Source organism: Dasypus novemcinctus, unplaced genomic scaffold (genome assembly GCF_030445035.2).
Source record: "Dasypus novemcinctus isolate mDasNov1 unplaced genomic scaffold, mDasNov1.1.hap2 scaffold_258, whole genome shotgun sequence".
NCBI lineage: Eukaryota > Metazoa > Chordata > Mammalia > Cingulata > Dasypodidae > Dasypus > Dasypus novemcinctus.
The window spans coordinates 84,334-105,198 of record NW_026688224.1 but is presented as its reverse complement, the minus strand read 5'-3'; the positions used below and the strand labels follow the sequence as shown (position 1 = coordinate 105,198).

Below are 20,865 nucleotides of genomic sequence, written 5' to 3'. Positions count from 1 at the left end.
AAGAACGAGGGTCAGCATAGTTGTTAATTCTTGTGTAGGCGTCAGCTGGATCTTGGATACCCGCCTGGACATTTTCTACCACTTGCTTATCAACAGCTACTTGATAGTAAGCACGCCATTCAAGGAACTGGCCTGGCGGAAGGATGGAACAGGCTAGAGAAATCCAGTCATAAGGAAGAGCAAGTTGAACCCCTAACTCTTCTATTAATTGTTGGACATATGGGCTACCTATGCCGTCTTCTTTAACAGCTTTGCGAAGAGTTTTAACTTCTTCGGCTGTGAAGGGAAGCCAAGTCTGAGGGCGTTGCTGCGTGGGCAGTGGGTTGAGCAGGTATAGCTGGGGGGCGGGAGAATGTGCTTCACTAGAAGCAGGTGGGGAGCTGCTGCCATACGGTGGTGGTGAGGGATGAACGGTAGCGGGAAACAGATGAGAGAATGATGGCTTAGCAGCGTCAAGGCGGCAACAAACTGGCGGCGGGATATTTTTGGGCGCTGGACAAGATGGCGGAGCGGCGACGTCACTTTTAGGCGCCTGCCAAGATGGCGATGTAGTTACGTCATTTTTGGGCGCCGACCAAGATGGCGGCGAAGTCACGTCATTTCCGGGGGCCGGCCAAGATGGCGGAGAAGTCACGTCATTTCCGGGGGCCGGCCAAGATGGCGGCGAAGTCACGTCATTTCCGGGGGCCGGCCAAGATGGCGGCGAAGTCACGTCATTTCCGGGGGCCGGCCAAGATGGCGGCGACATTATGTCCGGGGCAGGGCTGGAAGATGACGAGACAGGGAGGGGTGGGTAAAGGTGAGAGGAGGCGCCTTTGTTCCCGCCGGCGGGCTCGGACATAGGTGAAGAAGAAGCCGGAAGTGCGCCATTTTGGGCAGAGGTGGAAGAAAAAGGAGAAAGTCCGCTATTTTGAGGAGCTACTGAAGCGGCTTCTGCGGGCCGTGGGGAGCGCGGGCGGGGAGGTTCGCGCTCAAGAGCGGCGGCGAGCTGGTCAGACAGAGAATTTGGGTCGCCAGGATCATCGGGCTCATAGTCATTGGGTTGCTTAACTGATTTGTCTCGGATGGCTTCTGACGGTGCACCAAGGAGGCAGGCGCGTATGGCTACTAGAGCAGGCAGCAGGCCGTGCGGAAAAGACCACTTTTCATGATCTATGGCAGAGGTGACTCGATCTATGAGTCGAGAGTATGTGTCTGGGCTCTAGAGCTGGCAGGTGGCGAGCCACGGATTAAGAGGGAGTAGCAGGTCCCAATATTTTTGGAGCTGTTTTAGGGAAACGCGGACTCCATTGGTATCAAGCAGGGCGGCTAAAAGCCGAACCTGAGGGGTATGGTGTGAGGAGAGAGAGGTGCCCATAGTGGGAGAAGAAAAGACGGCGATGGGGTCCCTACCTGGAGAGCTGAAATGGTCGCCAGTAGACAGCAGCAGCAGCAGCAGAGAGGGGCGGGAGGGCGGTGGAAGGAAAGGATCCCGGGCGAGCCCCCTGCTGTGAGTTGCTATTCTAAGTTAGCAACCCCTGCTGTAGGCTGCTATTCTAAGTTAGCAACCCACGACGACCGGGCGGGCTTCCACGGCTCGGCGGTGAGCCCCTAGGCCAGCGCGTAGGCCTAGGTTCTCCAGGCGTGGGGGACGCGCGGTAAAAACCATGGAGACAGCCTGTGAGAATGAGCTAGTCCAATTTATTGCGGAAATACACTTGATTATATAAGGTCGGGTCAAGGGAGGGGTAGGAATTGGGGCGGGTAAACTACGGGGCGGTAGTGGATAGGCGGAACTGTGCAGGCAGCTATGAAGTAGGCGGTGATTAAGAAAGGGGGCAGATTATGAGTTGGCTAAGTGGACGGGACTGGTGGGAAGGATAGCAACGGCTGGAAAAGGGAGATAACAAAGGCTAGGAGGAGGGGTGAAGGGAGGCAGCAACAATACGGAAAGTCACAGAGGGTTTGTGAGTGTGAATTCTGTGTGTCACAGTCAACGCTAATTAAAATTTAATAAACTTATGATACTTTTTAACCTTAAAAAAGGTTTCGTATCAAACTGAGTGTTCATACAAAACTGGAGTTTGGTTTTCTCTCTGTTAAAATAATGACATTTTCTTGGATTATTAGTCTGCTCTTAATGAAAGTTTATAAAAAGTTTTCTTAATTATCTGAGTATTCTGTCCAGAAGACCAAGATTCCATATCATACCAGAGTATGCTCGTGGTCTTGCTCGTCTCCTCTGGGAGGCATCAGGAACCGAACCCTGGACTGCCATGTGGTAGGCAGGAGCTCAACTGCTTGAACTACATCCATTTCCCAGAACTTCATCTTCATCAAAAAGGGACTTTTAAAGAGAAGCAAAGCAAGTCTGTTAAGCTATGTTCTACCTGTTGATTAATGTAACCCTGGTAAAGGTGTAAAGGTAAATGAAACAAAGCTTCTGCGGATGGTCTGTGCCCAATCACCTCAATATAAATTAATCATCACATGATTTTTATTTCTAAAAATAGTTTCATTTAAAGATGCTCCTAAGGGAATTAGGGCCTAGACTGTAAGCTCTTATAAGTCACATTTACTCTGGGATTTTGTTATTTCTAAGTTCTGAGATGCTCTGCTCTTTCTCTGTAACCTAGTAGCTCCCTGGAACTTTAGGTGTCTGTATGACATCTGAGACTCAGAGCTGAAGTTCTCCAGCTCTAAAGGTGCTGAGAAGCAGCAGTAACTGAAAAAGGCCACCCCACGCAGCAAGTGTTAAAGAAGCTAAAGAAAGGATCAGACTTCAGCCAAAAGGGGATGGGACTGATCTAGTTAAAGACTAAGGTGGATCATAATCCAAAGTAAAAAGTAATGCTATCTGTATTTTTAACCTATAATACTTATGAGGACCAAAAAAGGAGAATTAATTTTGTAAAAAAAATTTTTTTGAGTCTTCGGGGTGGGCTCGGCGGCACAGGCCGGCCTGCGTGGAAGCCCGGCGGTCGGCGGCGGCCCTGGGGAGGCCGCGGCGCCATGGGGGGGCGGTAGGAGGTGCCGGCGGGTGAGGCGAGCGGGGGCGGTCACCCGGTCGCGGTCGCGGCGTCCTCCAGCGGGGTTCCGGGGGTGGGGAGGCCCGGGGCGGGGCTCGCAGGCCCCCGGGGTGCGGGAGGCTGGGCCGCCGCGAGGAGCCGCCGCCGGCCGCTGGGCCCCGCCGCCGGGCCGCTCGACGACGCTCCCGCGGGGCCCCGCCTGAGGAGGCCGCGGAGGAGGGAGGCGCGGCGGGGGGAGGGCGAGGCCGAGGTCCGGGAGCATGGCCCGAGCACTGGTTCTCCGAGTGGTGGGCAGCGCCTGGCCGAGGCCGCGCAGGCCGAGCAGCTGCCCCCGAGCTGCAGGAGGCGGCGGCCGCGCAGCCCGAGCACAAGCTGCGGAAGCTGCGGCGCCTCTGCCAGAACCCGGCCTCCGCCGCGGCCCGGCTCCACAAAGCCCGAGCGTGTCACAGCCAGGACTTCCTCTCCGGGTCCCCTTCCAAACTGCAGCCACCGCCGTCACCAATCTCTGCAAAGAAAGCGTGGATACCCGTCAGCGAAGTTTTGATATTGGAATTCAGATTGGCTATCAGCGTCGCAGTAAGGATGTGTTGGCTTGGGTTAAAAAACGCAGAAGAGGGAAATGGACTTGGCCCAGTGGTTAGGGCGTTGCCTACCATATGGGAGGTCCGCAGTTCAAACCCCAGGCCTCCTTGACCCATGTGGAGCTGGCCCATGCGCAGTGCTGATGCGCGCAAGGAGTGCCCTGCCACGCAGGGGTGTCCCCGGCGTAGGGGAGCCCCACGCGCAAGGAGTGCGCCCTGTAAGGAGAGCCGCCCAGTGCTAAACAAAGTGCAGCCTGCCCAGGAATGGCGCCACCCACACTTCCCATGCCTCTGACAGAACAGAGGGGGACAAAGAAACAAGACGCAGCAAATAGACACAGAGAACAGACAACCGGGGAGGGGGGAATTAAATAAATAAAACAAAACAACAACAAAAAAAAAACGCAGAAGAACTATACATAGAGAAGATTTGATCAGCTTCCTGTGTGGAAAAGTTCCTCCACCTGGGAACTCTAGAGCTCCCCCAGGACTGACTGTAGTGCCCCCTAACGGAGCACTTCAGCGGAAGCTAGCTCATCTGCAGAGGCTGGTTTGCAGCCCTTCCGGGAAGCCGCGGCTCTGCACGGGCTTAGTGGTGCGATGGCCAGCATAGCGCGCTCCAGTCCCCAGGCTCTCCTCCACGTGTAAACAGCGGATCGAATGCTCGTCGTCGGAGAAGTGGACTCTACGATGTCGATGTGAACACTTTCACATCAGAAGAAACGGCACTCCACTTGGACAATGGTGGAGCTAGAAAGCGTACCTCAGCCCAATGGGGCGATGTCTTTACAGACTCAACAACCCATAAACGCAACAGAATGATCTAAACTGCAAACATTTTCACACCCACCATGCTGCTTGAAAGCCACTTGATCCTCAACACATACTATTATTGCAAAGGAAACATGAGGCCATCCTCCCTTGTTCACTCTTTAAGACAAGTGAATTCTATAGTGGTTGCCATAAAAGGAATTTCTAGGTATTTGCAGTAGATGCCTCTTGTAACTATGGCTTTCTCAAAACTATAATCCTAGCAGAGGACATCAGATAATGTGTAGCCGTTAGCAAGATCATCATAGGCAAACATATATCCGTTCCAAGGCTAAAAGTGACCTTAACTGTATTTATTCTCAAAAGGGAAAGGAAATGTCAGATGTTTATTAGGTTATATAATGCTTCTTTTTTTTTTTCTTTTTTCTTTTTTCATTTTTTTGGTCCTTCATTTCCTGCTGTGTTGAGTATTTTGCTTCAACAGTATTGCCACTTTCTTAAAATTGTCTAAAACATGATTTGGCGTCCTTGTCAAATCTGCAGGCTTCCATTTTCACAGCAGCACTGTACCATGCACCTGGTTTCTATATAGTAACTGTGTGCAACTTCTAATTATTGGACTGTGCCCTGTTTTTTGTTTTCAAAGCAATTTCTAATTCTGGTGATTGTGTGATGTAAAGAGGTGCTATGATGGTCATGCAATTAATACTTAACATTGAATCAATAAAAAAAATTTTTTTTGTAAATAGCTGTGGCACACAATCTAATTTAATCTGTCTGGTCAGTTTATTTGAACAACCTAGCTCAGCATTATTTAACAAGGAACCTAAGATGGGGAATGAGATCTTGGTGTTCTGTACAGGTTGAAGTAGTACCCTGATGCATTTCAGAGTGTTTGGAGCATAAAATAAAAGGGATTTGCAAGGTCCCTTCAGGCACTGGGGCAGGAAAGCATGAAACTTGCCCACCTTGGGAATTCCTGCTATTCTGTCAAGCAGTAGGGGCTCCCAGTTTACTAAAACTATAATCAGAGAACTTTGCAAGGCCTAAATCTAAGAATTGAAAGCAGGGAGACCTGTGAAAAGAAACCCAAGGAAACTCATTTTTATAATGAAGCCTAATTAGAGTTAAACCTAAGAGTCACTCTCTGGATGTTACTACACCAAACAAAATGAAAAAAAACACAACACATTATGCTAAGTGAAAGAAATCAAACACAAAGTACTATATATTGCATGATTCCATGTGTAAAAAATGTCACTATAAATCAATTTATAATGATGACATTAGATTAGTGGTTATATAGGGCTTGGGAAGGACTGCTAAAGAGTACAGAGTTCTTTTTAGAATAATGAAATTGTTCTAAAATTTTTTGTTGTGATAAATGCACAACATTGTGATTATACTAAAAACTATTGATCATATATACTTTGGATAGATCCTATGATATATGAATTTATCTCAATAAAACTACTTAATAAATAAATAAGTAATTGGGCAAGTATAGCCAGAAATAGTGGCTGTGTACAGCAGGGGAAGTAGCGAGAGATCGAGGTGGTGAAGAATTTTCTTGTTAGTTTTTTTCTTTATTATCAAATTAATGAAAATGCTCTGATGATGATTGAGCTGATGAATGTACAACTATGTGATTAGGTCAAATACCACTAATTATACATTTTGGATGATTTGTATGCTTTATTAATATGTATCAATAAAATTGAGGTATAGGGAGTAGGGCATATGGGAATCCCCTTTATTTTTTAATGTATATTTATGTAATCTAAGTATATTTTTAAAAATAAAAATATATATATATTTAAAAAATTAAAATTGATTTGTTAATTTTTTATTAAGTCACTCTCTGGAAGCCTCCTTGTTGCTCAGATGTGGTCTCTCTCTAAGCCAAACTCTGCAAATAAGCTCACTACCTCTCCCCAAAATGGGACATGACTCCCAGGACAAAATCTCCTTGGCACCATGGGGAATGACTCCCAGGGGGGTAAGTCTCTCCCTGGCACTATGGGATTCTTGATCAAAAGGGGGAAAAGAAGTAAAACAAAATAAAATTTCAATGGCTTGATTTCAAATAGGATTGGGAGATCATTAGGGGCGTTACTCTTAGGCAGGTTTCAATAAGATTGCAGAGTCCCAAGCAACAGTGTTCCTGAAAACCTTAAGGACTCCTCTGGGCCCTGTCTAAAAAAATTATTTCCCCGATGTAATATAGTTATTTAAAACTATAAATTTCAATTTCCTTATTAAGTTTTTTTTTTCCAGAGACTATAAAGCCTCTGGCTTGTTCCTTTGCCAGTTAAGCACTAACACCTAAGGTACCAGTCTCCCCAAGGATGGCAACCAATTTCATTCCTCTATCCCATAATGCCAACACCCCTTCTTTTTTTCTTAAAGATTTATTTTATTTATTTCTCTCCCCTTGCCCCTCCCCCCCCATTGTCTGCTCTCTGTGTCCATTTGCTGTTTGCTCTTCTGCATCTGCTTGCATTGTCAGGCTGCACTGGGAAACTGTCTCTCTTCTTTGATGAGTCATCTTGCTGCATCGGCTCTCCATGTGTGTGGTGCCAGTCCTGGGCAGTCTGTGCTTTTTTCACATGGGGCAGCTCTCCTTGCAGGGTGCACTCCTTGCACGTGGGGTTCCCCTATGTGGGTGTGCCCCTGCATGGCACCATATTCCTTGCGTGCAGCAGCACTGTGCATGGGCCAGCTCACCACATGGGCCAGGAGGCCCTGGGTATCAAATCCTGGACCTCCTTTTTGGTAGGTGGATGCTCTGTGAGTTGAGCCATGTCTGTTTCCCCCAACACCCCTTCTGAGCATAAAGAAGTTAGAGCACTGTCAAGATTGAGGCAATAAGCAAAAGGGAGGAAATATAACTGAGAGTCAAGAATTAAAAAATGATTATGATTACTGAGTCATTATATAGTTGCTTTTGCTTACTTTATAGTATATTATAGAAGAGCCAGAAATCAATACCTAAAATTACTGAAACTCACGAGACTAATCCTAACCCTTGTTGATACTTACTATTGTAAGAGTAACCACTCCAACTTCCCTTGTTTGAATCCATCAAAACCCTAAACTCCTTAGATTTGGGTAGACAGATTTTAGGCAGATGGGCATTCTGATGTTTTCGCTTTGCCACTTGGCAAAAAACTCTCTCTTTGAAACCCCAATGTCTCCTGAATCTGTCACTAGAGTGCATTGGGCAGAGAACCCTCGGCTTTTGCTCAGTAACAGGCTTCTACTGGGTTAATCTGGCAAACTAATTGCAATGATGACATGATGCCGCAATACTAGGTGCCAGGGGCTTAATGGATACATGGAGATGTATTTTAATTGGGGCCTGGAGTGCCCTAAGGAAAATGCATGACTAACCGTGGAATTTGGAGCACCATGGCAGGTCAGTGGGGGTGAGGGGCCCTTAAATTAGTGTAGAGAATAAAGTGAGTCCCTTACCTGTGGATGGGGCTTTAACGTTTTCTAACATAAAGCTCATCTCATAGGCATTCACTTATTTAATTTCAGAATAACCCTATGGGAGAGGTGAGTCTCATTTTATTTTTTATTTTTTTAACTTAAAATTTATTTTTGTTTTTAAAGAACTTTAGATTATATAAATGTTACATAAAAAATATAAGGGATTCCCTTATGCCCCATGCAACCTCCCATACTTTCCCACATCATCAACTTTCTTCATTAGTGTGGTACAGTTGTTACGATAGATGAACACATATTGAAGCTTTGCTACTAACCATGGACTATAGTTTACATTATCGTTTACACTCTGCCCCACACAATTTTACAGGTTATGACAAAATGTATACTGGCCTGTATCCGTCATTGCAATGTCATTGCAGTTTCAAGCAGGACAATTCCAGTGTTGCAAAAATGCCCCCATGTTACACCTATTCTTTCCTCTCCCTCCCCTCAGAAGCTCTGGTGGCCACTGCCTGTATATCAATAATAAGTTAATTTTATTTTAAAAGAAATTTTATATTATAGAAAAGTTACATAAAAAATATAGGGGATTCCCATATACCCACCCCCTCCCCCTCTCACATTTTCCCCTATTAATAACATTTTACACGAGTGTGGAACATTTGTTACAATGGATGAACATGTATTGAAATTTCGCCACTAACTGTAGTCTATAGTTTACATTATGGTTTACACTTTGCACTGTATGATTTTACAGGTTTTGACAAAATATATAAGGGCCTGTATCTGTCACTGCAAAATCATGCAGCACAATTTCAACGTCCTAAAAATGCACTATGTTCCACCTATTCTTCCTCTCCCTCCCCTCAGCACCTCTGGTGACCACTGTCTTTATATCAGTGTTACAAGTTCTTCCATTGCTAGGATAATAATAAGTCCACTTTGGTCCATGGTTGCATTGCCCCCTTGTGTTTGTTCATTCCTCAACCATGAGGATTTGGGAATGGTGATGCTGCTCTGCTTCAGATTGAGAGGAGGCTTAGATCTTATGGGGCGGAGGGAAGGAACAGTTTTCCTTGCAGTTGTAAATACTCTTTACTTTTTGGAATAGAGATTTCCCACTGTCATCATTTAGTTAGTTGTCCTGGACAAGTCTGATGAACTGGAAAGTAGATGTTGGCTACAACTCTGCCAAGATTCAGGGCTTAACCAGCATGTTAACAGACCAAATATTAAGTCTCTAGAACTTGTATTTAACGGGTATAGTGCTAATTATAGTTTCAAATAAAAGGGGTAGAAGACTCGTGTATAGGGAAATTATAAATGAGCCTAACTCTGTTACAGTGGGGAAATAGGTTATCATATATTCCAAGGCAAGGCCCACGATGGATACTGATTTCATGGGGTTGTGTGCCTTGCCCGTAGTGTCTGGATGTCTCTAGATCCCTCTGGAGCACCCCTCTTTGTGTTTTTATTTAAAGATTTATTTATTTCTCTCCTCCCCACCCCCACCCCCACTGTCTGTGTCCATTCTCTGTATGTTCTTCTGTGTCTGCTTGTATTTTCATTAGGCGGCTCTGGGAACTGACCCTGGGACCTTGCAGAGTGAGAGAGAGATGATCATTCTCTTGTGCCACCTCAGCTCCCTTTCCTGCTTATGTCTCTTATTGTCTCTCCTCTGTGGCTCTTGTTGCATCATCTTGCTGTGCCAGCTCTCTGAATAGGACAGCTCTCCTGCGTGGGATGGCACTCCTGCACTGGGGTCACTCCTGCACCAGGCAGCATTCCCACATGGGGTAGCACTCCCACATGAGCTTGCACTTGTGTGGGCCAGTCACCACATGGGTCAGCTTGCCTTCACCAGGAGGCCCTGGGCATCGAACCCTGGACCTCCTACATGGTAAACAGCTGCCCAATTGCTTGAGCCACGTCTGTTTCCCTGGAGCACCCCTCTTTGACACTTTATTGTAGCAGTTAGTGAGATCCTCCTGGGTTATGCATAAGCATCACCTCTGGAATGACTTCTCAACCCACTTTGAAATCTCTTATTTAATTTTTTATTTAATTTTCTTTAATTTTTTCCCCTTTTGGTTCAAGGTCTTTTTCTAAATGCATTGCTGGTTAGTGTTAGGTAATAATCCCTTGGTGCCAGGGAGGCTCTTCCCCAGGAGTCATATCCCATGCCAGGGAGATGGCAGTGAGTGTGTAGTGAATTTACTTGCATGGTTTGGCTTTGAGAGAGGCCACATTTGCATAATAGGAGGTTTTCAGGTGGTAACCTTTTTGTTTTTCTTTTATTAATTAATTTTTTTTTTTTAGGTACCTGGACCAGGGATTGAACTAGAGACCTCATATGAAGCCGGCACTGAACTGCTAAGCCCCATTGGGCTTAGCTGTTGGTTTTTACCTTTCTTTGCTGAGTTGGTTTTTACATTTCTTTGCTCACTGTTTGTTATTGTTTGTAGGAAGCACTGGGAACAGAATTTGGGATCTCCCATGTAGTAAACAGGTACTCAACTGCTTGAGTCACATCTGCTCCCAGGAGGTAAACTCTTAGGCAATGGGTATTATTAGGTTAGGTTTCAATTTTACAAAAATAAGGTTCATAAGTACAAGCATTAATATTGCGGTCTTGGCGTATTGGTCTGTTTTCTCTTATTAAGCACTGCCTATGTACTCTAGATTCTTGCCACTCTATTAGAAAACATAGCAAGAGCCCCCAGGATGGGAATTTAATATTTTCTTAGTTGCCGTGTGGGTCTCCATCCACTGAGATAATACCCTATGACTACACGAACACATTCATATTCCATAGAGGCATGCCCCATGTGCACCCTTCTCAACACCTACCCCACCACTGCCATCCTGCACCAGTGATCCTCCCCCTGTCATAGTTGTTAAAAGAACACTCAAAATTGTACTCACAACCACAGTCCTCAACCTCCCCAAAGTTCACCTGTTCCTTCCTCTAGCCCTGCCCCCAGCTCTATGGATAGTCCAACCCAACCCCTAACCTTGCTCACACTCACACTCCAGCATCACTGTACAATTCACATCACTCTACCACCATCACATCATCCACTACCAAACCTCCCCCATCCACCTTATCATATATTTTACCCAGACTGAGCATTGGCTCACCACTCACTACTCATTTTCTCTCTCCTGGTAAACTATCTTCCATATCTACCTCTGTGAGTCTGCTCAGTATCCATAGTTTGTATCAGTGAGATCATGCAATATTTGTCCTTTAGTGCCTGGTTTCACTCAACATAAGATCTTATTGATTTAACCATGTTGTCACATGTGTCAATTCTTCATTCCTTCTTAGAGGTGAGTAATATTCCATCATATGTATATACTGCATTTTATTTTTTCATTCATCCATTGAAGGATACTTGGTTTGCTTCCAACTTTAGGCAATTATAAATAATGCTGCAATGAACATTGGTGTGCATATATCTGTTCACATCCCTGCTGTCAATTCTTCTGGGTATATTCCTAGTTGTGGGATTGCCAGATAATAGGGCAATTCTGTACTTAGTTTCCTGAGGAACTGCCAAGCTGTCCTCCACAGTAGCTGCACCATTCTACATTCCCATGAGCTGTGGATGAGTTTCTATTCTTCCACATCCTCTCCACACTTGTAGTATTCTGGGTTTTTTTAATAGCAGCCAGTCTAGGGGGTGTAAGATGTTATTTCATTGTAGTTTTGATTTTCTAACATGTAGTGATGTTGAACATATTTTCATGTTCTTTTTAGCCATTTGTATTTCCTCTTTGAAAAAGTGTCTATTCAATTCTCTTGTCCATTTTTAAAAATGGATTTTCTTTTTATTTTCAAGATGTAAGATTTCTTTATATAAGCTGGAGATTAGGCCTTTATCAGGTAGGTAGTTTCCAAATATTTTCTGCCCTTGAGTAGGCTGCCTTTTTACTTTCTTGAAAAACTCCTTTGAAGAAGAAAAGCTTTTTAATTTTGAGGAGGTCCCATTTTTTTTGCTTTTTTCTTTGCTTGTGCTTTGGGTGTAAAGTTTATGAAACCATTTCCTATTACCAGGTCTCATAAATGATTCCCTATGTTATCTTCTAGGAGCTTTATGGTCTCAGTTCTTATATTTAGGTCTTTGATCCATCTTGACTTAATTTTTATATTGGGTGTGAAATGGTGATCCTCTTTCATTCTTTTGGATATGGATATCCAGTTCTCCAAGCCCTACTTTTGAAGAGACTATTCTGTCCCAGTTGAGTTGGATTGGTGGCCTTGTCAAATATTAGTTGGCCAAATATGCATGGGTTTATATCTGAGCTCTTAATTTAGTTCCTTTGATCAGAATGTCTATCCTTGTGTCATTACCATGCAGTTTTATCCACTGTAGCTTGGTAGTATGATTTAAAGTCAGGTAGCGTGATTCCTCCAGTTTTGTTTTTCCTTTTCAAAATGTTTTTGGCTATTGGGGGCCCTTTACCCTTCCAAATATACTTGATAATTGGCTTTTTCAGTTCAGCAAAAAATGTTGTTAGAACCTTTATTGGGATTGTATTGAATCTGTCAATTTGGGTAGGATAAACATCTTAATGATATTTAGTCTTCCAACCCATGACATGGAATATTCTTCCATTTATTTAGGTCTTCTTTGATTTCCTTTAGCAATGTCATCTAAAATCCTTTACATCCTTAGTTAAGGCTATTCTTAGCTATTAGATATTTGAGTCTTTTAGTTGCTAGTATAAATAGAATTTTTTCTTGATTTCTTCCTCAGATTGGTCATTATTAGTGTACAGAAATGCTACTGATTTTTGCATGTTGATCCCATATCCTGCCACTTTACTGAACTGTTTTATCAGCTCTAGAAGCTTTGTTGTAGATTTTTCTGGACTTTCTACATATAGGATCATGTCATTTGCAAATAGTGAAATTTTACTTCTTCCTTTCCAATTTGGCTGCCTTTTATTTCTTTTTCTTGCCTGAGTGCTCGAGCAAGTACTTTGAGCACAATGTTAAATAAGAGCGGTGACAGTGGGCATCCTTGTCTTGTTCCAGATCTTAGAGGGAAAGCCTTTAGCCTTTCCCATTGAGTATGGTGTTAGCTGTGGGTTCTTCATATATGCCTTTTATCGTCTTGAGGAAGTTTCCTTGTAATCCTATCTTTTGAAGTGTTCTTATCAAGACAGGATGCTGGACTTTGTAAAAAAATATGGAAGACTTCATGAATTTGTGTATCATCCTTGCACAGGGACCACACTTATCATTCCAATTTTAGTAGGTGTGCTGCTGAAGCAATGCTGAGTCTCATTTTAGGCTTTCACTCATTCATATATTCATTTATTCACTCAATCATTCAGTGCCAGGCCCTGTGCCCCATACTAGCTACCCCAAGATGGAAACACAAGCTCCCCAGTCCTTTTACAGGGAGGCAGTGTGTTCATACATTATGTACAAGACAATGGCCAAACAGGAGGAAACAGGAGGAAACTGAGGCTCAGAGACGTAGTGAGTGCCCTGTTGGGAACTTTACCTGCCCCAGCCTCTGACTCCTGGTCTGTTGCTCTTTCTTCTATACCAGCGCTGACCAGTGGGTTCTGCTGCTCTCCAGTTTCTAGGGAAGTTCATTGGTGTTCAGAGAGAAAAAGGACTTCACATCAAAGTGGTTTGGAGAGGGAAGCGGATGTGGCTCAAGCAGTTGGGCCCCCACCTCCACATGGGAGTTCCTGGGCTTAGTTCCAGGGTCTCCTAAAGATGACAAGCAAGACAGCAAGCTGACACGACAGGGTGGCAGAGTGAGCTGACATGACAAGATGATGCAACAATGACAAAATGAGAGAGACAACAAGGAAACTCAACAAGAGACAGCAAGCAGGAAGGGGAGGGAGCTCAAGCAATTGGGCACCTTCCTCCTACATGGGAGTTCCTGGGTTTGGTTCCCAGTGCCTCCTAAAAAGAAGATGAGCAGACAAAGAAAGCATATAATGAGCAGGACCACAAACAAGGTGGGCAGAAATAAATAAATCTTAAAAAAAAAAAAAGGTTTGGAGAGGAGAGGAAAACAGATGTAGCTCAGCCTGCTTCCCATGGACAAGGTTATGGGTTTAATCCCTGGTATCGCCTAAAAAAATAAAAAGGTTTGGAGAACACTGGGTGAAACAAAACATAAAAGATGTTTTCCATTGCAGGACTTCTCAGAGCCTTTAATATAGTTTGGTGGGGATGCAGTGCATAAGGTGTCATGGATCCTTCTCCAGCAGACTCTTCCAGGGCTGCGTACTGGGGAAACACTGACTCAAAACTTCCCTTAGTGTCCCATTAGTTCTCTTTCCCACAGGCAACTACTTGTCTCATCCACACAAAGGCTTGCTCTGGGCTAAATTCTGTTGAAGACCTTTTCTCTTCCCTGTGAGACTTGAACAGAAGGGGCGGGAGGGGATCGACCAAGCACAGCTCTTCCTGTTCCGAATCTCAGCTTCATCTCACAACTGCCAAGCAAAGGCTGGGACCTGGACACAGCAAGGGAGCCCTCAGAAGGAGAGTTTTGCAGAGAGGTCCGCTCCTATCCCAGCCTCACCAAGCCTGGCCCAAGGCCCGAGTCGAGGGTGGGGCCAGGGGGACATTTTTAAAACAAAAACCTGCCCATGAAGCTCCTGCTTAAAGCCCTCCATGGCTCCCCGTACCCACAGGAGAGGGTCCAAAGCCTCAGTCTGGCCCCTGCACCCCTCTCAGCCTCACACCCCACCACTTCCTGCTGTCTGCTCTGACAAAAGTCTGACCCATGTGCAGTTCCCAGTAGACCAGGCTCCTTTCTGTTCCCTCAGTTCTGTGCACTCAGGCCCCGTGCCTAAGCGTCCTTCCCTTCTTCCTCTGGATACTTTTATTCCTCCCTAGAGGTTCAGCCAAGAAGCTTTCCTGTGGAATTCTCCCTACAGCCCCAGGCTGACCTCTCCCCACACTCAAGGAAATGATCTTTTATGTGTCTGTCTCCCCAGCTGGACTGTAAATCCCCGCTCTATCCAGTCAGCCTTGAGCCCCAAAGAAGACCATCCCCACTGCCATTTTTCACAATAGGCACTCAGGACTGTTCTGGATTCTAGAGGACACAGAGTCCCCAGGGACTGGCTGTGTGACCTTGGCAAGTTCCTGAACCTCTCTCTGCCTCTCTGCCTCGTCTGTAGAACAGGGTTACCCTGAGTTGAGAGATAGGAAACTCAGAACAATGTCCAGCACATTCTAAGAAATATGCTTCATGCCCTGACGGTGGCCTCAGGACCAGGCTCCTGGGACCTCTGGGGAGACCAGGTCCCAGTCCAGCTCTGACATTGCCTGACTGGCTTTGGGCAAGAGGCTGGTCCTGCCTCAGTGTTCTCAACTGTAGAATGAGTCTGTTGGATGGTAGATCCCTAACGGGCTCTCTTGGCTCTAGTAAGAACTGACTCAGAAACTCTCATATTAGAAAGGTTCCTATGGGCTCCCTGAAGCCTGGAACCTGGGATACTGACCCCCAGATACCCACCCTTTCTCCCCTCTTCATCTCTTAATGGTGACCCTCCAGTACTGAAGAGTTAGAGTTGGAGGAATTCTTCAAGATTGGCCTCATGCCTCTCCTTCTTAGCACAGGCTGTTCCCTCAGGAGGAAATGCTTTTCCCTCCACCTCTCTCTACCACTTGACTATGCAATCTCCAGATTGGCTCAGGCCTTCTCTTCTAGATGAAACCTTCTCCAAAGCCTCCCACCCACGGCCTGGCAGAGTTAGCTCTGACGTGGCACTTGTCACACTGTTCTGTGCCCATCACAGCAGGTTCCCAGACAAGCAGGGCCTTATTCATTTCTCTATTTCTGGTGTCTAACCTGACCCCATGCCCATGTGGGGTCGGCACATGTGTGTCGGCATGAAGGCATGCTCCAGCCACACACCCGCGGTTTCCAGATTCGGGGACCAAGCTCCCAGAATAGATTGATTTGCTCACGGCCACTCGAGGCCTCTAGTGGGGAAGGCAATGACTCCGGTTCAGCCACTTGCTGGGGACTCCAGGGCTCTGAGCCTCAGTTACTTTCTTTTTTGGTTATTGTTTAAACATTTTTTATTGTGGTAACATATATAGCAGATAATTTAGCATTTTATCTACTCTTGTGTGTACAATTCAGTGGCATTAATTACATTTACATTTGTCCTACCATCACCACCATCCATTTCCAGAACTTTTCCATCATCCCGAGTCCTGCCCCATGTAGCCATAACGCCCCACTTCCCTCTCCACAGCCCCTAGGAACCTTTACTCTACTTTGTCTATGGATTTGCATATTCTAGTTATTTCATTTAAATGGATTCATATGCTACCTCTCCTTTTGTGTCTAGCCCATTTTACTCAAAAAAACTCATCCATGTTATAGCATGCCTCAGAACTTTATTCCTTTTAATGGCTGAATAATATTCCATTGTGTGGATATACCACATTTTGTTTATTCATCTGTTGATAGACACTTGAGTTGCTTTCACCTGTTGCCTCTTGTGAATAGTGCCGTGATGAACATTGGGGTAGAAATATCTGTTTGAGTCCTCAGTTTCAATTATTTTGGGTTTATACCTACGAATGGGACTGCTAGGTCATATAATTCTTAGACACCTTTCTGAGGAACTGCCAGTTACTTTCCTCAGTGGTGAGGCTCAATTTCTCAATCTGTAAACATGAGAAAATGGGAGTGGTTGTAGCTCAGTGGTTGAGCATCTCCTTTACACATGTATGAGGTCCTGAGTTCAATCCCTGGTACCACCTAAAAAAAGAACATTATGGGGAGTGGGTGTAGCTCAGTGGTTGAGCCCCTGCTTCACATGGATAAAGTCCTCTGTTCAATCCCCTGTAACACCTAAAAAAAGAATATTTTGGGGAGTGGTTGTTGCTCAGTGGTTGAGTGCCTGCTTCCCAAATATGAGGTTCCAGGTTCAATCCCCATTACTGGGGAGGTCTGCGGTTCAAACCCCGGGCCTCCTTGACCCGTGTGGAGCTGGCCATGCGCAGTGCTGATGCGCGCAAGGAGTGCCATGCCACACAAGGGTGTCCCCCACGTGGGGGAGCCCCACACGCAAGGAGTGTGCCCGTGAGGAAAGCCACCCAGCGTGAAAAAGAAAAGAGCAGCCTGCCCAAGGAATGGCGCCGCCCACACTTCCCGTGCCACTGACGATGACAGAAGCGGACAAAGAAACAAGACGCAGCAAATAGACACCAAGAACAGACAACCAGGGGAGGGGGGGAAATTAAATAAATAAATAAATCTTTAAAAAAAAAAAAAGAAGCTTTTGCACATCGGTGTTCTGCAGGTTGGGATAGCACATGAGATTTTCCTTTAATAAGGGGGAGAGGTTCTTTTGCTAAAATCAAAATTAAAATGCCAGTGAAAGCGTGAAAAGCACTGATGTTCACATTCAAATCTTCCTCACTTTACAAAGGAAAGCTCTGAGGCCCTGAGAGGAGGAGAGGGTGGGCAGAGGCACCCCCAGGATGGGGGTAGACCACCAGGTGTGGGGGTCTCCCCATGCTGTGCCATGACACCCACTTGCCCAGGATGCCCTCAGCCCTGACCACATCCCACCAGGCCCTGACTGGGCTCCCGAGTGACGTCCTCCAGCTTGGACGAGAGGGCCCGGCGTGGGTTCTGGGGCCTGGGGAGTGGCCTGTGCTCTCCAGGCCCTTTCCTCCTGCTCTCTGGACGTGGCTGCCTTCTGTGTGGAGGAGCTGGGGAGCAGGGGCCTGGCGGGCCTTGTCTGCAGAAGGGGTGGTCCGAGGGGCTGGCTGGCTGCCCGGGGTGGCAGCTCTGCTCAGGCCGCAGGGGCAGGCTGCCTGGACGCCATGGCTGGTCCGTCAGTGCCACCGAGCGGTGTCTCCGCCTCACTCCCCTGAGACCCTGCTCCTGGGGACCAGAGATGAGCCAGCCAGGTGCCTCCAGGAGTTGCTGTCTGTGGGAAGACGGTGTCAGATGGAGACTCACATGAGCACCGCACTCTTCAGGGAAGAAGGGGGTTGTGAACGTGATGGGGCAGGTGGGCCTCCAGGAGGAGGGGGTGATACGTCATTGGGACATAAGAGGACAGAATAAGCCAGGCAGGGGGTGGGGGAAGAATGGTGCAAGGAGAGGGACCACTGAGGCAGCTGTGACATTCCACGAGGTGATGCGTATAAGACTCCTGGCATGGCACAGGCCACGAGGGGCTCCAAAAATGACAGTGGTTCTTTTTATTTTTAAGATTTATTATTTATTTCTTTACTCCACAACCTCCCACCCCCTGGGTTGTTTGCACTTTCTGTGTCTATTTGTTGTGTGTTCATCTTCTTTTTGGAGGCACTGGAACTGAACCCGGGACCTCCCATGTGGGAGGGAGGCACCTAATTGCTTGAGCTACCTCAGTGCCTGCTTTGTTGTGTCTCTCACTTATTTTCCTCCTTGCATCACTTCACTGCACCAGCCTGTCCTGTCAGCTCGCTCTCTTGCTCGATTTCTTTGGGAGGCATAGGAACTGAACCCGGGCCCTCCTGTGTGGTAGGCAGGAGCTCAGGTGCTTGCTTGAGCCACATCTGCTTCCTGATAATGGTTCTTGTGGTTACACGTGGAGTATGATGGAATCTTACTTAAAAGTCATTAAGGTCTTTTAGGCCAGTTTTCCAACGAGGCCTACTTTGCTTCCCTGGGCACATGGAGCAGGGTCTGGGGACTCTGGTTGTCACAGAGGGGATGGTGGGACCTGCTACTGGCCTCTAGTGGGTAGAGGTCAGGGATGCTCCTAATATGCTACAATGCTCAGGAGAGCCCACAGCAAGCCATCACCCAGCCACACGTGCACCAGGGCTCACAGCGGAGTATGCACAGCGCCAAACGCGTCCATCGACAGGTGAGTGGACAAAGAAATGTGGCACAGGCACACAATGGGATATTAGGCAGCCATAAAGAGGGTGATGTCCTGACACCTGTGACAACATGGATGAGCCTTGGAGATGTCATGTTGAGTGAAATAAGCCAGACACAGAGGGACAAATATTGTATGGTCCCACGTATGTGAAATATCTAGAATAAGCAAATATATAGAAACAGAGAGCAGGGGAGTTGGGGTTATTATTCAATGGTGCAGAGTTGCTGGTTGCAGGATGAAAAAGTTTTGGTAAGGGATGGCGGTGATGGTAGCACACTGAATGTAATCAATGCACTGAATAGTATGCACAAAACGTTAAAATGGCCAATTTTATATTATATATATGTTATCACAATTTTTAAAAAACAAAGAATTATCTGCTCCAAGGTCAACAGTATCAAGATTGAGGAGTCCTGCTCTAGGTGAACCTCTACCACAGAATTTTCTCCACTCTGAACTGCTTCAGCCAACTGATTGGCCTGCACTTGATCGCCTCCAGTAGCAGGGAGCTCACTACCCCTCAGGTGGCCTTCTCTGTCTCTATCCAGGTCAGTGTATTTGGAATGCTTCTTTCACAATGAGCTGAAATCTCTTCTCTGTTCTATAACTCCCCAGCACTTGTCCTGCTTCTGCCTTGGGACTACCTAGAACTTGCCTAACTCCCCTTCCACATGAGGGGCCTTAAGCTACCTGAGGACGTGCTTGTGACTCTCCCCCGCTGCAGGCTGTGCACCCTCCAGGGGCCCGGAAGTTGGAGTTGGGTGGTGGTGTGGCCTCCTGCCTTGGGTCGGGGCTGCTGTGTGGAAAGCACCAGGGTCCTGTCACCCCAGCTCAGCGTCAGTGGGCCCAGGCCCAGAGGCACCTGACATCCCCTGTGTGGGGTACACCACTGCTTTGACCTCAGCTTTGTCTCCTGTCAGATGGGGGTAAAGACAGACACAAAGATGCTTTTAAAGGTGAAAATGCTGCACCAAAGAGCATGGAGGAACCAGCACCAGTCAGTAGAGGGAGGAGCAGACAAAGAAGATGTGGCATAGACATACAATAGAATAGTAGCCTGCCGTGAAAAGGAATGCAGTTCTGATTCACAGAACAGGATGAAGAACCTGGCAGACATTATGCTGAGTGAAATAGGCCAGACACACAAGGACAAGTATCGTGTGACTTCACTTATAAGAAATGAGCAAATTCCTAGAAACAGAAAGCCTATCAGGGGTTACCAGGGACTGGGAAGGGGGAATGGGGAGTGATTGTTGAATGGGCACAGAGATTCCACTTGGGGAGATGGGTAAGTGCTGGTGACGGATGCTGGGGATGAGAACACAGTGTTGAGAGGGTAATTAAAGCCACAGGAAACTGGTAAAAATGGGAATTTTGTGATGCGTATATTTCACTGCAATAAAAATGTGAAAAACAACAGTAGAGGGATTGACCTCATCGTGCCCACATTCGCCCTTCCCTCAGATCTGCTTTGCCACCAAGGGTTTCCACATTGAAGCAATTCTGCACTGATCCTCATTGTCACCTATGACACATTGTCTTCCAATTTGCTGGGAATAGAAAGAGAGAGCAGCAAGCCCGATGCCCATTTTACAGGGGAGCAAACGGAGGCTCCGAGCCCACAGTTAAATCACCACAAGGCCAGAAGCTGAACCCGGATCGTCTGGCTCCAAATTCAGGATGCATAAATGCCAGGGCCTCAGCGACCCAGGGAGGTAGTGGCGGGAAGGGAAGGAAAGTGGCTGTGCTGGGAAGTCCGAGGGCCACGGGGGGCCAGAGGCCCACAGTTCAGCTGACTTGAAGCTGACTGGTGGGTGGGCGAGGGCACGTGGAGCAGGGCGACGGGGCCCACGCCCGGGCACCTGCTTCTCTCACCTGCCTGCTCTTTTGATCGGTGGCTGGTGGGTGCAAAGCTGGTGGGGTGGCCCCTCTCGATGCCACCTTCTCTTCTTCCTTGGAATCTGCCCAGGGAAAGTCACCTGGGTTCCTGTTTCAATTTCTCTCAGGCGCCGATGTTTCCTGGGGTGGTGGGATGTGGCCCGTGGGTACCTAGCATCTGAGAGGTCTCGTTTCCTGCCATGGGCACCCCGGTACTTGCTCCCTGTCGCTTGTTTGTCCTCATCGCTCAATATCAGCCTCATTTTAGTGGCTGAGTC

General features: G+C 46.8%; 2 pseudogenes; one reads left to right on the top strand and one right to left on the bottom strand.

Moving 5' to 3' along the window:
* Positions 1–1,405: 1,405 nt before the first annotated feature.
* On the top strand, positions 1,406–4,496 carry LOC131277657 (HUWE1-associated protein modifying stress responses 1 pseudogene; annotated as a pseudogene).
* An 8,512-nt stretch (positions 4,497–13,008) lies between these two features.
* LOC131277658 (U6 spliceosomal RNA) lies at positions 13,009–13,100 on the bottom strand (annotated as a pseudogene).
* Between the last annotated feature and the right edge of the window lie 7,765 nt (positions 13,101–20,865).